The 16060-nt window shown below is 36.7% G+C and overlaps 1 non-coding gene across 1 annotated transcript; it reads left to right on the top strand.

Annotated features, from left to right (window-relative positions):
- Positions 1-7520: 7520 nt before the first annotated feature.
- Positions 7521-7593, top strand: Trnaa-ugc. Its single transcript has one exon. It is a non-coding gene; the product is annotated as a tRNA-Ala (tRNA).
- The last annotated feature ends 8467 nt before the right edge of the window (positions 7594-16060 follow it).

Genomic DNA, 16060 nt, shown 5'->3' on the forward strand with positions numbered 1-16060 from the left:
CATAGCTTTTGACCTCTTCTGCTTGTCCTAAACATATACTAGTTATGGCAGATAACCAGGGAAACCATGGGACCTATGTTTCTTTGAGTCTGGCTTACTTGACTTAATATAATTTTTTTCAAGTCTTTCTACTAATAAATGGGGCAATGTCATTCTTTCTGATGGAGGTATATATATGTGTGTGTGTGTGTGTGTGTGTGTGTGTGTGTGTGTGTGTGTGTGTGTGTGTGTGTGTGTGTGTCTCCCACATTTTCTTGATCCATTCATCTACTGAGGGGCATCTGGGTTGGTTCCATATATTAGCTATTGTGAATAATGCTATGGTAAGCATAGTTGTGCTGGTAGCTTTAGTATGGCCTTGTTTGTGATTGAGTAAATTCCCAAAAGTGGGATTGCTATCATAGGGGAGCTCCACAGATTGGGAGAAGATCTTCACTAGCCATAAAACTGACAAGAATCTCATATCTAAAATATACCTAGAACTCAAAAAATTAAATTTCCATCAACAAATCCTCAAAGAATCAACCCTGATTAATAAGTGGGCTAAAGACTTAAAGAGAGACTTCTCTGAAGAGGAAATAAAAATGGCCAATAGACACATGAAGAAATGCTCAACTTCTCTAACCATAAAAGAAATGGAAAGCAAAAAACATTGAGATTCCACTCACCCCAGTTACAATGGCAATAATCAAGAAATCTAATAACAACGGATGCTGGAAGGGAGGTGGCCAAAAGGGAACCCTATTGCATTGTTGGTGGGAGTGTAAACTTGTTCAACCACTTTGGAAAGCAGTATGGAGGTTCCTCAAAAATAAATTTCTTTTCTAGGTTATTATGATCAGTTTATTAGTCCCAGATAATGAATTGTTTATTCAATTTTGTTTTAACCAAACCAATCGTGTCAAGCATCTATCACTAATCAATTTAAATTTTAACTCTTCTCTTTATTAAAACCATTAAACTGAATGTATTTTTAAAATATTTTTATTGTAAGGATGCTGTACAGAGGGGTTACAGTTACATGAGTAAGGGAATGGCTACATTTCCTATTATTTTCTTCTCCTTTGGTTTTTCCTCCTTCCCTCCCCACCTCCCAAACTTTGACCCTTTATGCTATAACAAAATTTTGTTGAAAATATCCTTAGGGTAAAATAATAAAATAAAATCTACAGGGGGTTAACATTCCACCCGCATTACTTGTGAAAATATATAGAGACTCTGTATATTGCAACAAAATTAAAATCATAGCCTTTATTTTGTGCCATTATTCTTTCATCTTACTTTAATACAAATCTAGATAAAATTATCTTGTTTTAATACAAGTTTAGATAAAATTATCACATCACTAGGCTATAAAGGTTTTTAGATGCTATAACCTTCAAGGTGAACAAGTCTTTCTTCTATCTTGCAGGTTTATTTGCTACATTAACAGTCACTGAAAAGGATGGAATTTTCCATGTTTTCAAGTAACTATTTCATTTCAAAAATTTGGGAATTTTTTTGTATTATTCTCCAAGAGCACTAAAAAACAATAAAACGAAACTGGTACAAGTTTGCTTCACTTAAAAAAGTTTACCCTTAGAATTATTTTGATATCTTTTCTTTCGCTCTCTCTTATTGAGTTTTCTTTTTTTTTAAAGACCATTTTGATTCAGAGAAATCTTGTGTAGGCACCCTACACAAAGGTTCACCTAAGTTGTAAGTTTTACAAAAATATTGTTATTAAGGAGTTGTACAAAGAGGTTACAATTCCATAAATCAGGTTTGTGAGTACAATGCTTTGGGGGGAATGTCACTGTTTCCTTCATTTTTCTCAATTTCCCCCTCGTATCCATATTGAAGTTTACATTTTTTACATAGTGTATATTGAACAAAATGACAATGTTTGCTTATCTTTCCTCCCTCCATTGCTGTGCCCTCCTTTGCTATCCCCTAGAAAAGAAAATAAAAAAACAAACCACCACAACAACAAAAAGCCATGTTTCCATTTTCTGATGTTCCTTTTGAAAACAGTACTCCAGTTGTTCAGAGCAGTTAAACCACTGGATTGTTCTCTCCTTTAGTCATTTTGTTTATACATAATTGGAGTGCTGTAAATGAATAGAGTCCTAGGTATTTTTCATACTTTAATTTTAGATCTAGCTTCCATATATGAGAGAAAATTGTATTGTTTGATCTGTCTAAGCTGAGCCAAGAAGATATAAACCAGTTAAACAGACTCATAGACCTTTAAAGACAAACTAATATCTGTACTCCTCAAACTTTTCCATGAACTAGAAATGGAAAAGTTGAGAGAGAGAGAGAGAGAGAGAGAGAGAGAGATAGAGAGAGAGAGAGAGAGGGAGAGAGAGAGAAGAGAGAGGGCGCGTGTGAGAGCATGCGCGTGCACCTGTGTGTGCGGGTTTAGGCACTCTACACAAAGTTTCACCTAAGCTATGATTTTTATGTGATTTTATGCACCTTCAACTGATTTTCTAATTTAACTGTGATTGTGTAGTGGTCAGAAGTGAGACTTTTCAGACGTTCTGTTAAGAGAGATTGATGCCTTTATCATAGAAATTAATTCCTTCCTGCAAGAGTTGACTTTTCTATAACCCACTAAAATTATAGTTTATTTCCATTTATCTCTGTGTAGCAGTATCGACTTAGATACTTTTATTATGCTTGAGTTATAATCCAGTACTTTTATCAACTGGTTCCGGCACTAGGAGCATGTTCAGTTGCCCTTGTCACTTTGTTTTAATTTTTTTCCCCCACTACAGGGGATTGAGCTCAAAGCCTGATACTATTTCATAGTTTTTTGGTGTATTTTGTTTTGTTTTCTTTTTCCTCAGGGCCGGTGCTCTGCCACTTGAATCACTTCTACACTTCTGGCTTTTTACTGGTTATTTGGAGATAAGAGTCTCATGAGTTTTTCAGGCTAGGCTGAGTTTAAGCTGTGATCCTCAGATCTCCTAGCTATAGGCATAAGGTTTTGAGATCTCAAAAGAGCTGATCTCATGGCGTAGGTATGATAACAGTCAAGAGCCATCAGTACCTAATTACCATGTCTCTTTGTAACATCATTGTGACATATGACTGAGAATTTTCTAACTTTGGACTCTGATATTCCCTATACTCATCACTATAATGATCTCTGTATTTCATGGATCAGTTCTAAAGTGAGCCAGTTCTCCAATGGATATAGATTCTGTTTATTTGGAAATGGAATATGTGTGGTAGTTGTACTCATTGTTATTGACATGTCATTGCTTTTATGTTCTATCATCTGAAAGAACAAAGAAATTTCTGTGTGTATACTAACTGCATAGATCCTAAATCTATACATATTCCACATGTAATAAAATACAAGTAGTTTACAATAAAGATGAGCTCCTAATGAAATACCCCAACTCCAATATTTTATTGCATTTGTCATTCTAGCCTCCTCTTGCTTAACTAGAAACTGGAAACATAATTGTTTACCACATTATACATGCATAACAATGTCAGAATTGTTAACCTTCACCCTGCTGAAAAATGTATTATCAAATACAAGGTAGTGCTATAGATCTTTTTACTGTCAGCTGTGGAATCTACTCTGCTGTGATCTTTGAAGGTCTCTCCAAAATTCAGGTTGAATGGTGATTGCTAAAGTAATACAACAAAGATCTGGAACCTTTATAAGGTTATTGAATCACTGAGCTTTGATGAATGGGATTAATAACCTTACAAAGGAAGTGCGAGGGAGCTGTTTGTCCTCTTTCTCCTTCTTTCTCTCTGCCATATGAAGACACAGTGTCCATCCCTTTTTCCCTTCTACCATGTGAGGGTGCATTTCTCAGGTCACAAATGTCCCCAGCGTGTGTGTGTGTGTGTGTGTGTGTGTGTACTTATTTAATTCATTTTGTAATAAGGTTAGCTTTGCTAGTCATATCCTGTATTTCTTCCTAGGATTTTCTGATGCTCTGAGGATTTTTGTTAGTCTTGTGATATATTGATTTGATTATTTGTTTGTACAGTTCAGTGGGTACTGGCACTTGCATCATATCATGTCTCTACCAACATAATACCAAAGATGGGAATTTTTTCCACAGTTTATTTTTAAGATGAACAAACAAATTGTCACTTTCTGGGTCATGAGAACACTCCTGTAGTCTTTACAACTTAGGAGAGTAAGGCAGAAGAATGGTTAAGACAAGAAATTTTAAGCCTGCCTGGTCAACAAACTTAGACACACATGAAAAATTAAATGTGGTTTGGGTTCTGGTAGCTCAGTCCTATCAGACTAGATATTCAGAAGGCTGAAATCTAATCCTGAGAATTATGGCTTGAACCCAACCTGTACAAAAAAATATTTGAGATTTCATCTTCAAATGTCCCGCAAAAAGCAGGACTGATGCATTCCTCAAGTGGTAGAGTACTAGCCTTGAGCAAACAAGCCAGGTGAGCACAAAACCCCGAGTTTGTTCCCTACTACTAGTAAGAGAAAAAAAAGAAAGTGAAAAGAAAAGAAAAGAAATTTATTCAAAAGTCCATGATTAATAGATATATTTAAATAAGTTAAATTTGTAGATATATTGCAAATACAGCACGGTATTAGCATGGTATTACTAAGCTGAACAATTATTATGTTCATAGAGAAGCAATTAGCTTTTCCCTTTTAGACTCTATTATAATTTTGTTTACATTTGTATTATAGCATTTAAATCAACTTACTATAATTGTTTGTTGGTGTTTTTCTACCAGTTGAGAATGGCCTTTTGAAGGCATGAGTGACATGCAATTTTTTTTAAATACTGCATTTCCCAGGCCAGTGTAAGTACTGAAGTAATGTTTATTACTTGGTTAAATAAAAAAGAAAAATATTTTCCACACTACCATACTGCCACTGTGATTATGTGAGGCCATTTAATGCAAACACTACTGTATTCATATTGTTTCACTTTGCATAATCTGAAAGTTGCCTACCAGAGGGTTCATTTGAACTTTACAGTTTCTTAATCTCATTAGCTCAGCTATGTCCAAAAACTCCAACTTGGCGTGAAATTATTGAAAGAAAGAAATCATTGCTTTCAACTATCTAATTAAATTTATGAATGTGAAGAACATTTATTTGTTGGTATCTGTTGGTATTGTGACTTGCTTGACATTTAACATTTCTTTTGTACTGCTTAAATGCCAAACATATCTTCCCACAGGTTCCTTGTAGAGAAGTACAATAATATTATTTAAGTATTTTGTAGTCTTATTGAGAAGATATTCTTAGTTGCTCTACAAATAGAGATACCCATGGAGAGTGTGCTTGGACTGGAACAAATAAGAGATTATACAGACAGAGTGTGGCATTCATTTCCTTGAATCACAGAGGAGTCCACTCAAAAACTAGATATTGTCTATCTCATAAGGGCAGATTTACCTTTCCAGCTACTGTGTGAAAAAGTTTGTGATGTTTATTGATAAAATCTATAATGCCAGGTTGCAAATGAAGTATATTTATTCATATAAAAAATTTCCAATTCATGTATACTTTTGACTAATTTAAATAAATGTTTTTTCAGTTTTTTTGGTTTATGTTTAACTGATAACAAAATTAAAATTGTACATATTAATGGACAATGTTAGGTAGTGTTTCAATATGCATATTCATTGTATAATATTTAAATAAAATTAAACATACCTATATTCTCAAATGTTATTTCATTGTATAATATTTAAATAAGATTAAACATACCAATATTCTCAAATGTTGTTTCCTTAGGATACAAAAATGCTCAAAATCCAGTCCAGTGCTGGTGGCTCATGCCTGTAATCCTAGATATTCAGAGGGCTGAGGCATGAGGATCTTGGTTAGAAGCCTGACCTGATAGGAAAGTCTATGTGTCTCTTTTCTCCAATCAATTGGCATAAAAGGTGCAAGTGGAGCTATGGTTCATGTAGTAGAGCACTAGTCTTATGTACAAAAGCTCAGGGCTAGTGCTCAGACTCTGAGTTCAGGCCCCAGGATAAATTACAAAAAAGTGAAACCCTCCCTCCCTCCCTCCCTCCCTCCCTTCCTCCCTTCCTTCCTTCCTTCCTTTCGCTGTTACTGGGACTTGAACTCAGGGCCTGGGATCTGTCCCTGAGCTTTGGTTCCCAAGGCTAGTGCTCTGCCACTTGAAAGAGCCCAGCTCCACATCCTGCTGCTGGCTGATTAATTAGAGATCAGAGATTAATGGACTTTCCTGATTGGGCTGGGATTCTCAGATCTTAGACTTCTGAGCAGCTAGGGCTAGAGGTGTGAGTCACTGGCACCTGGCTCTCAGAACATTAATTTTTATTTACCCTACTCTACCATGGCTCACCAGACCTTCTTCTCCTTATTCAAGTATAAGATAATAGCTATGGATCAACCATTTCTTATCCCTGTCTTCCTGTCTCCACTCTCCCAGATTATGGTCACCACCATTCTACTCTCTTTGTGGTCAAGGTGTTTCAGGATCTACATATGAGCAGGATCATGTGGTAATCTTTCTGTCCTTGTTTCATTTAATATAGCAATTTGCATTTTCACCCATGTTTGCATAAATGGTAGAATATCATGTTTATTTTTATGACTGAATAGTGTTGCTTCATGTAAATCACTTTATAGACACTGTAGTTGTTTTCATTTTTTGGAGATTATAAGTAGCATTACAGAAGTTTTATATGGCCAGTCACTGGTCATACATGTATGTAATCATAGCTACTCAAAGAGGCTGAGATATGCAGATTGTGGTTTGAGGTCAGCCCTGGCAGAAAAATCCATGAAACTCCCATCTCCAATTACCCACCAAAAAGTCAGAAATTGAGCTGTAGCTTAAATGGAGGATTGCTACTCTTGAACATAAACAGGGACAGTGGCCAGACTCTGAATCTAAGCCCCGGTAAGTAAGCCTTCTTGAGTTGATCATGTCTGCAAAGAATCTAGTTCCACATACAATCATATTTATAAGTTGAGGCTGATAGAATGAGTGTAGAAATGTTGTATTTAATTGAACCAAGATAACATGAATTTTGAATTTGATGCATTTGATGCAACTGTTTTTAATCCAAGATTGTGAAGCAAAATGACCCAAGATGCCATGGTACCCTAGTCATCTCAATAGATTGGTGACTTCTCAGGTACCAGAGTACTTACCAATCCTGACTCTATTCTTCCTATTTGGACATAAATGCCAAGCCATGTTTTATCTTTCTTTTCTCCAGACTTTCAGGTCCATCTAATACTCTCTTTGATGGTTGGATGGATATCTTAGATTTACTAATAGATTCCAACAGATTTCTTTATCACTTCTCCTTGCTTAAGTAGTAGCTCTATGTACTTTTCTGTGTCTGCTGGCATCAATTTTGTTTTGAATTTCAACCTTTAACATCCATGCAATCACATTTCTGGGAGATGAGTGGCTGCAGATGGGTTGGCTATTCTTACCTCGTTTACAGACTACTACAGTTATTACAAAATAGAAAAGTACAGCAACAACTTATTGAGTATGTATAACTATAGGACATGATGCTGCGGCTGGGATGTGGCTCAGTGGTAGAGCGCTTGCCTTGCATGCATGAGGCCCTGGGTTCGATTCCTCAGCACCACATAAGCACAAAGAAAAAGCCGGGAGTGGCGCTGTGGCTCAAGTGGTAGAGTGCTAGCCTTGAGCTGAAGAGCTGAGGGACAGCGCCCAGGCCCAGGTTCAGGCCCCACAACCGGACCCACCCCCCCAAAAAAAAGGACATGATGCTTGCACAAAGCATAAATGTTTTGCACAGGTGTTAACTAGTGAATCAAAGATCACTTAAAAGCTATTCTCTATTTTATGTATGAACCCCAAACAGGTGAGTAATACGATAGAGACACTAGGAATCCAGCTATCAACTAATGAGGAACTGTTAACACTCAAGAATAGCACAAGTGCTGGGCCCCGGTGGCTCACGCCTGTAATCCTAGCTACTGAGGAGGCTGAGATCTGAGGATGACGGTTCAAAGCCAGCCCAGGCAGCAAAGTCCGTGAGACTCTTATCTCCAATAAGCCACTAGAAAACCAGAAGTGGCGCTGTGGCTGAAGCGGTAGAGCGCTCGCCTTGAACTGAAGAGCGCAGACAGTGTCCAAGCACAGAGAGTTCAAGACCCACGACCGACCAAAAAAAAAAAAAAAAAAAAACAGAAAAAGGATAGCACAAGTTTATTTCTGAGTATATCCTCCTATTTAGGATCTTTGAGATGCATTAACTTGTAAAGAAGAGAGGTTTTATAGTTCAGAATTTTGACTGTGAAAAACCATGGCCATTTACCCCCATGAATTTGACCTTATGGATTTATAGCAGGAACCTATGTGTGAGGAAGAGATCCCATGGAAAGATAGGATGCCTGGAAGCAAGAAGGAGAGAGTGATTTTTTTTTTTTTGTAACCATCAGCTCTCATAAGACATAGCTTAGAGACCTGTGAGAAAACTCTGAAGCAGTGATGGCCCCCGAGGTCCCATCGCTTAAAGATTTTACCACCTTCCATCATTTCCACACTGGGTATGAACTTGCACCATATGAACATTTGAGAAAGACACTGAAATTACATGTAAGGCATGGCAAGGACTTTAAGATCTTTTTAATCTATCATGAGAGCCATGAGCCAGAACCACTCTATGAAGCCACTCCAGTGTGCCTGAAGCTTTTAAAACCAGGTGCAAAAATATATTTTTTTAAGCTGCAACATTTCATGGTAATTTATTATACAGCTATAGATAAAGAATATAGGTTTTGACCACTTAGAAAATTGGAAGTGGCCCTGTGGCTCAAGTGGTAGATCACTCACCTTGAGCAAAGTGCTGAGGGATAGCACCCAGGCCCAGAGGTCAAGCCCCACGACTGGATGCTTGCCTAGCATGCACAAATCCCTGTGTTTGAGAATGCGTGAAGCCCTGGGTTTGATTCCTCAGTACCACATACACAGAAAAAGCCAGAAGTAGCACTGTGGCTCAAGTGATAAGAGTGCTAGCTTTGAGTAAAAGCTCAGGTTTTGTGTTCAGGGAAAAGGAAATATTGAATGGGCCACACAAACTTACCAAAATAACTTTCACTATTAGGATAAATACCTGGATCTAAATGAATGGCAGCATGAAAGAACTTCAGAGAAGAGAAATAAGATGTTCAGCTATATTGGTACAGGAAGCTTTGTGGAGGGAAAAGAATCGAACCAGGTAGGATTTGCATAGATCTCCTGAGAATGTATGCATAAATCAATGTGCAGCAGATAGATGTGATTTTTATATATGCCTTGTGGAAACCAGTCTCATTACTTTATTGTCAGGGCTTAGTAATCTGTGCAATATTTCATGAATTCCCTTAGGTAATTAGTTTCCTGGAATATTGCTGGGTGGCATTTTCAGTTCTTGCTAGTATGCAGCTCTCCTGAAAACATGTGAATTATAGGACATACAGGTCCACCAGAAAGTTATGCTAAGAAGTGTAACTCATAGAAAAGATATAACATGTATAATCCAATACAAAGCATGCAAATTTTGTACAGATGCTGAAAAACCAGCAGAGTGCATAGGCAGCTATGCTCTACAGTTTTCTTAGGATGCATTCTTTCTTCTCTTGCAGAGACACAGGGTATTTCAAAGTGCACTCAGGGCTTTACTTTTTGTAGAATATAACTGGCCATATAGAATGCTGAAAGAATCCAGTTAACGTTTCTTGAATGGAATCACTGGTTATCTTCACAAATTAAGCTAATGCTGCTTCTGCCTCCTAACACATATGATTCCTTTCCCAGCCTGGAAAATCTGGCTCAGTGCTTCTGTTTGCTAATCTGGCATGCTTTATACCCAAGCCACGAGAAGCTTATGAGAAGGAAATCATTTGGAATTTTCAGCCTTCTCTGTGACTCAGAAAGAAGAGAGATGCAGAGGCAAGTAAAATATAGTATTAACAGCAGCAAGATAGAACTAGTCATCTTAGAGTCATTCATTCTTAAGGTTGATTTTTGTTCCAATCAGATTCTCCACTCATTGTTCTCCATCTTTCAGTGTCCCTCTCTCAGATTTGTAGTAAAATGTTGTAATGTTGTGTTAACTTTGTAGGTAAAACTTACAGTCACTTAAAAACTTTTGTTAAAAGGCATTTATAGGAGATGTTCTGGATTCGTTCTCCTTATAAATGGGTTCTTCTAAACTATAATTTAGCATGGATGAAATTGGAAATAATTAGGTATAGTTAACAAGCATGTATAAACATAAATATTTGAAGCAAATCATAAAGAATCTTTCAAATATATTTGAAGATATCAAGAGGATTTCCCCTATACTTTGAAGTCTCCATGGTATTTTTGTTTGTTTTCTTGTTTTGCTTTATCTGTTTTGTTTTGAGTGGTGCTGGAATTTGAACTGAGAATCATACATTCAGTGACTCTACTTCCAGAGTTATCCCTTCCAGCCTAGTTTGTGGCTCAGCATTTTGAATTTTAGGACATTTTCTGATGTGGCTGGCCTCAAACTAACATGGTTTGACCTCAGCCTCCTGATTTGCTGGGATTCCAGGCATGGGCCACTAGTGCCCCGCTGAATTATCCACATTTGGTGGAGAAAGTGTAAATAAAGCATGAATACACTATTTTACCATCACTGCTAGATCATCTACTTCTGCACTTGTTATATGAGTCTGAGAATGACAAAGAGAAATAGAGAAAGATGGAAAAAGAGAGAGAAGATGCTTTAAAACATATGCAAAACAGTATGTGAATGAGAATATTGGATCATCTTTTAAAATAGACATCTTATTAAACAATACAATACTCCACAAATGAAGCCCATTAGAAGTCACAGAGGTAATTCAGTAAGTGCTTGCTTGTTTCCTTAGTCATCGTGTTCTTTATTGACACTTGTTAAGAATTAATCATTCCCATCAGTGCTGAGCAAACCCTAAGAGGTGCATTTGACATTCCGAAAAAATCTTGCAGACTCTTTAGAGTTCTTCTAGTTTCAACATATAAAAGGCAGGGCAGAAGGCAGCATCTTGTTACAATTAGTAAGAGTTGGTCTTCTGCCTTCAGATTTCAGCTTCAAGCCAAGAGAACTTAAAACCTTTAATCCCACTTTTGCATTCTTTGATAGATGGCATTTCAGTGCCACTACACAGGGAATTTCCCTGTTTCCTATCGAAAGCTAAAGGAAACATAATGATCACAGTAACATACAAATTTCTGTTTAGCAAAATGATTGTCTTTTGCATTTGTCAGTGGAACTGTCTTGAACTTGAGTCACAGTTTTGTGGCTGAAGCTTGACATCTTGGCTTCTGGCCAAGGGTGTTCATTACCTCTATTAAAGCATCCTGGGCACATCTTAGGTTATAGTAATGTCCCGGCTTCTATATATGTCTTTGTTTGTCCACAAGGCAGCACTCAGCAAAGGATAATTTATAGAAGGTGAAGAGAGAGAAAGTTCCCCTTGCACCCTTCAAAAAATGAAATTACTATACTGTGGTAGCAGAAAAATGATACTGTTCTAATATGTGATCTTGACAATCACTCTTTTTTACATGGAAGATATTCTAGAAGGGTTTTGGGAATGGACTCCATATTCCACTTTTCATTTTCTGGTCTTGCATTTTTCTTTCATCTGCGTACTCCCTTTACAGAATATCCATCTTTTCCCATCACCTATCTTATGTCTTCTAGTGAGATGGCATTTTTTCCTAAAATTATATTGTTGTTACTATTATCATCTTCTCATTTTAGCAGGACTATGTCAAGAAACAAACTCCAGAATGGCTTGGCTCAATGTTACAATCCAAAGATGGATATCTTAGATTTAAACACATCATGTAAAGAATCTCTCCCAGCTCCAATGTCTACGCATGGTAATGGCTTCTGCTTATTTCTTCCCTTCAAATTCTCTACAATTGCAATGACTAGAATAGGCATCCAGTGCACAAAAACACAGACTTCATTTCTTATGTCATGTCAAGAAATAAAGCCAAATAATATTTCATATCACTGAAATACCTTATTAACTACAGATCAGGACATACAGCACAAAATTTATCCTTATGATGAAATAATGTGTGACAAAAGAATTGGAAACCTTTTGTGTGTTATATTTTACATGAGTCATATATCACATGATTTAGCAATTAACATATTTTCTCTGTAGTCTATTTTGTTTCACCTCAATATGGTAGAAAATGTCTTTTTGATGGTTATAATCAACAATCTTCATCACGGTTGTTAAAATGTCTATAAAACTTCGGCTATGTATTCATAGCTTTTCCTGATTTCTATTAAATATAAATTAAAACAATATTTTTATATTTATCCATTTGATTCTACCTTTTAGAGGGCTGGAAGCAGTTTTAAAATATTTTCCCAACAGCTTCTTGTGGACAGGGGATAAACACGTGAAGTAAATGAGCAATAATTACATGCAGTACTATTTCCATCTGTTTATTTTCCTTAGAAAGGCAAGATAAATGTATTGGATGCAGTGTTTATAATCTGTTAAACACAAAGAGGACTTGTAGAATAATTGTTTCTCTTTGTTCAACCTTCCTTCTTCAGGATCTATAGCCTCTTTATGAGTGATGAGCTGATAATTTCAAGCTTCTGCTTTTAGCTCTTCTCTTTCTCTTCCCTTTCAATAATTTATAGTTTAAATCAAAGTCTGAAGGACTGAGTGAGAAAAGATGTGTGTGTGTGTGTGTGTGTGTGTGTGTGTGTGTTTCATGGACATTTTCTTTGCTTCGTGGTGTGTATACATTTCCCTATGAGAAATTGGATGGACAGCTAGCTTTATGTGATTTTGAAAGCTTGGCATTGTGAATCTCTTTTGTACATAATAACTGCAGGTGCTTTCTGGCACAGAAACGATCCTGTGGTCTGATAGCTGTTTTTCCACGTTCTGTGATCATGGCCAGTTCACAGAATATAACAAAGGTGGGAGATTGTTGTCTTCCTGTGGGTTACCTAAAGTTACAGTGCTGATCTTTTGACCCTTAATTTCAGCAAGTTTGATTGCTCAAGGAACCCTAGTGTGCATATTTGGAGTTAGTGTGGCATTTTGCTGTTCAGTTGATTGTTGGAGCATCTAACATTTTCATAGTTTTAAGAAGAAGGAAGGGAGAGTCTTTTCTGTTAGCGTCTTGCATTTTGAAGACTTAAATATACTCACCATCATGAATAAACTACCTAGACTTGTTTAGAGGAATATATTAGGCCCAAGGATGCATTTAGGCAAATGACTGCTGAGATTCGAGCATCACTGAGTTCGTTCCTTGTGAAGTAGAACACTGCCAACCCGGAGGCAGAGGATCACAAGAGAAATGTACTCAGTCTTCACGGGGAGGAAGCTAGAACATGAATTTATATTTTTGCAAAACAAAATGATTTTAATAAGATATTTAAAATACGTAATCTTTTGTAGAATTTAAAAATTTCTAATATAGCTTCATGCCTCATCTTGTACCACATTAAAAAAAAAACGGTTAGCTAAGTATTTTTTTTTGTTTCCCCTTCTGATTTTTTTTTTTTAAATCCTTTACTTATCATTAACATCTCATGTCATCCAGAGTTGAAAATATTCCCTGCCTTGCTCCTTCCGTGGAAAATGATCTGCTACTGGAATTAGGAATTAGATACCAGTAGATCCTACTAGTAAATCATTGAGTTCAAGATCTCTGTTAATTTTTCGCCTCCCTAAATGCTACATGTTCTCATTCTTTGTTTTTCCAAAGGTGACTTGGTTGATGGAGCTAAATGCCGGTTAACCACTAGAGGGAAACATACCAATCTACTATGAGCAATGCTGTGCCTTCAAAAGGAAAAATATCCTCTGAAGCTTCGGGTCCTTCAGCTTGTTTTCTGTTGATCTTTTACCACGACAACATTATAATGAGGAATCAGCAAAAGGCATGTATTGATCAAAATATTTAGTGAAGATAATTTTTATTGAATTATTTTGGACCTATTCTTTGCTGTAGTAAATTTGTTTTTCAAGTGAATAAATATCTCCAGGTCACCAAGGACATGCTTCTTTTGTGCATCCAGTCCTTTGCACATTGGTTCTGAAAAGAAATGCCCTTTAAATCTTGATGTACTCTACTCAGATGAAACATATTGAGTGAATAAACAAGCATTTACTGGATGTTACTTCATCATTAAAGGAAAAAAATATTTTAGGCAAATTAGATTCTGTTTACATTCTAGAGTCATGGTGCTAAAAGCATTCTACAGATTGTTCTTATTATTCTTCTGGACTACCCATACTTCATTGCATTTCTTATTTAACATTTCTTATTTTAAAATCTATGTTTTTTATTTAAACTAAAGGGTACTTGATGTGGGCCTGTGGCTGTGATAACAGTATTTTCAATAGTAAGAAACTTCATTTTCTTTTCTTACAGCTTTGTGGGAATCTGAAGCAAGATTTTTGGGAAGTCAATCCTGATCTAAAAGGCTGAGGCTTACAATGCCAGTGCTGGCTGGATAGATTTCAGGAAACTGAATGAAATGATAAAGGTGGTATCATGTCACTGAATGGTGTAGCTGGTCACAGTATCTGTAAATCTCTAGACATTTCAGTATTGCAAGTGTTATTCCTAAATGTGCTAGCCAGTTTAATGATAGTTACAAAATATTTTATTTGACTTATTACTTTTTAATGTGGTAACAAGGAATTGAACCCAGGGCTTCATGCATGGTAGGCAAGCAATCTACCACAAGACCTTCTCAGCCCTTGACTTGTTTTTAATGTAAATAAACAATGGCAGAGGCTGTACAACTTGTATTAGGCTCAGAGAATTCATTAAAACATTAAGATAACTCATTAGGTCAGAGCGTGTGGTAGCTATCATTGTATTCCTCCATCCAACATTCTGGCATTTCTGCTTCTCAGGCAATTCCAGGGTTGCTTTCAATATAGTTGTGAAAGCTTTCTCCTCCTTCCTTTCTTCTTTCCTTCCTTCCTTCCTTCCTTCCTTCCTTCCTTCCTTCCTTCCTTCCTTCCTTCCTTCCTTCCTTCCTTCCTTCCTTCCTTCTTTCTTTCTTTCTTTCCTTCTTCCTTTCTTTTACTTTTTCTTTCTTTTCCCCATTGCTGTGGAGCTTGAACTCTGGGCCCAGGCACTGTCCCTGAGCTCTTCAGCTCAAGGCAAAGGCTCTACCACTTTAGCCACAGCACTACTTCCAGTTTTATTGTGGTTTATTGGAGATAAGAATCTCATAGACTTTCCTGTCCAGGCTGGCTTTGAACCACAATTCTCAGATCTCAGCCTCCTGAGTAGCTAGGATTATAGGTATGAGCCATCGGTGCCTGGAGAGCTTTGTTTTTTTAAAAATTGTTATTATAAAGGTAATGTACAGAAGGGTTGCAGTTGCATAAGTCAGGTAAAGAAAACATTTACTTTTGTACAATGTCACCTCTTCCCTAGTAGAGTTTTCTTTTTAGTGTAAACTCTCCCCACTTTGGGGGCCATGATTGATTGGTGCAGACAGTGACAATTCATCCAGGTTGGATAGAAACACAACATTTGAGCATGATCAAGTTCTCCCATGGTGTGGTAGGCTCCCAGGTAAAGAGATAATAGATAAAAGCTACAGAAAGAAAGAAACATTAGTGATAGAACTCAGACAAACCAGCCAGGCTTAAACAGTTGATGTATAAGACCTGCTATTTGTAAATCAGTTAGCATTTTGATTTACATCTATTTAACATGATTTTCTCTTACTTGTGATTTGATATTCTACCAAAATCTTGGCTCCAAAGTTAATATCCATTGAGAAACTCTACCATAGATAGTCAAAGGGGATTTCTGTGAGTGACTAGTTTCTTTGCTTAAAAGTAGAATGCAGGTTTCTGTTGAGAATTGGCCTGGCTACACTGTGATTAAATTCAGCATATTCATTTCAGAGAGAATAGATGGTGGGAATTTCCCCAGAAATGTTCATGCAGAATTAATGGCAAATATGTACAATCACAGTAGAAAGTTAATCTTTCCAGAAAAATCTCTACCTCCTTCCATAACTCTTGTGGTGACTTCTAATTTGTTATTGAAAAATTAGAGCTAAGACCAAACCATGG

The sequence above is a fragment of the Dipodomys spectabilis genome, unplaced genomic scaffold (assembly GCF_019054845.1).
Source record: "Dipodomys spectabilis isolate Male_0828 unplaced genomic scaffold, ASM1905484v1 ptg000053l, whole genome shotgun sequence".
NCBI classification, from domain to species: Eukaryota; Metazoa; Chordata; class Mammalia; order Rodentia; family Heteromyidae; genus Dipodomys; species Dipodomys spectabilis.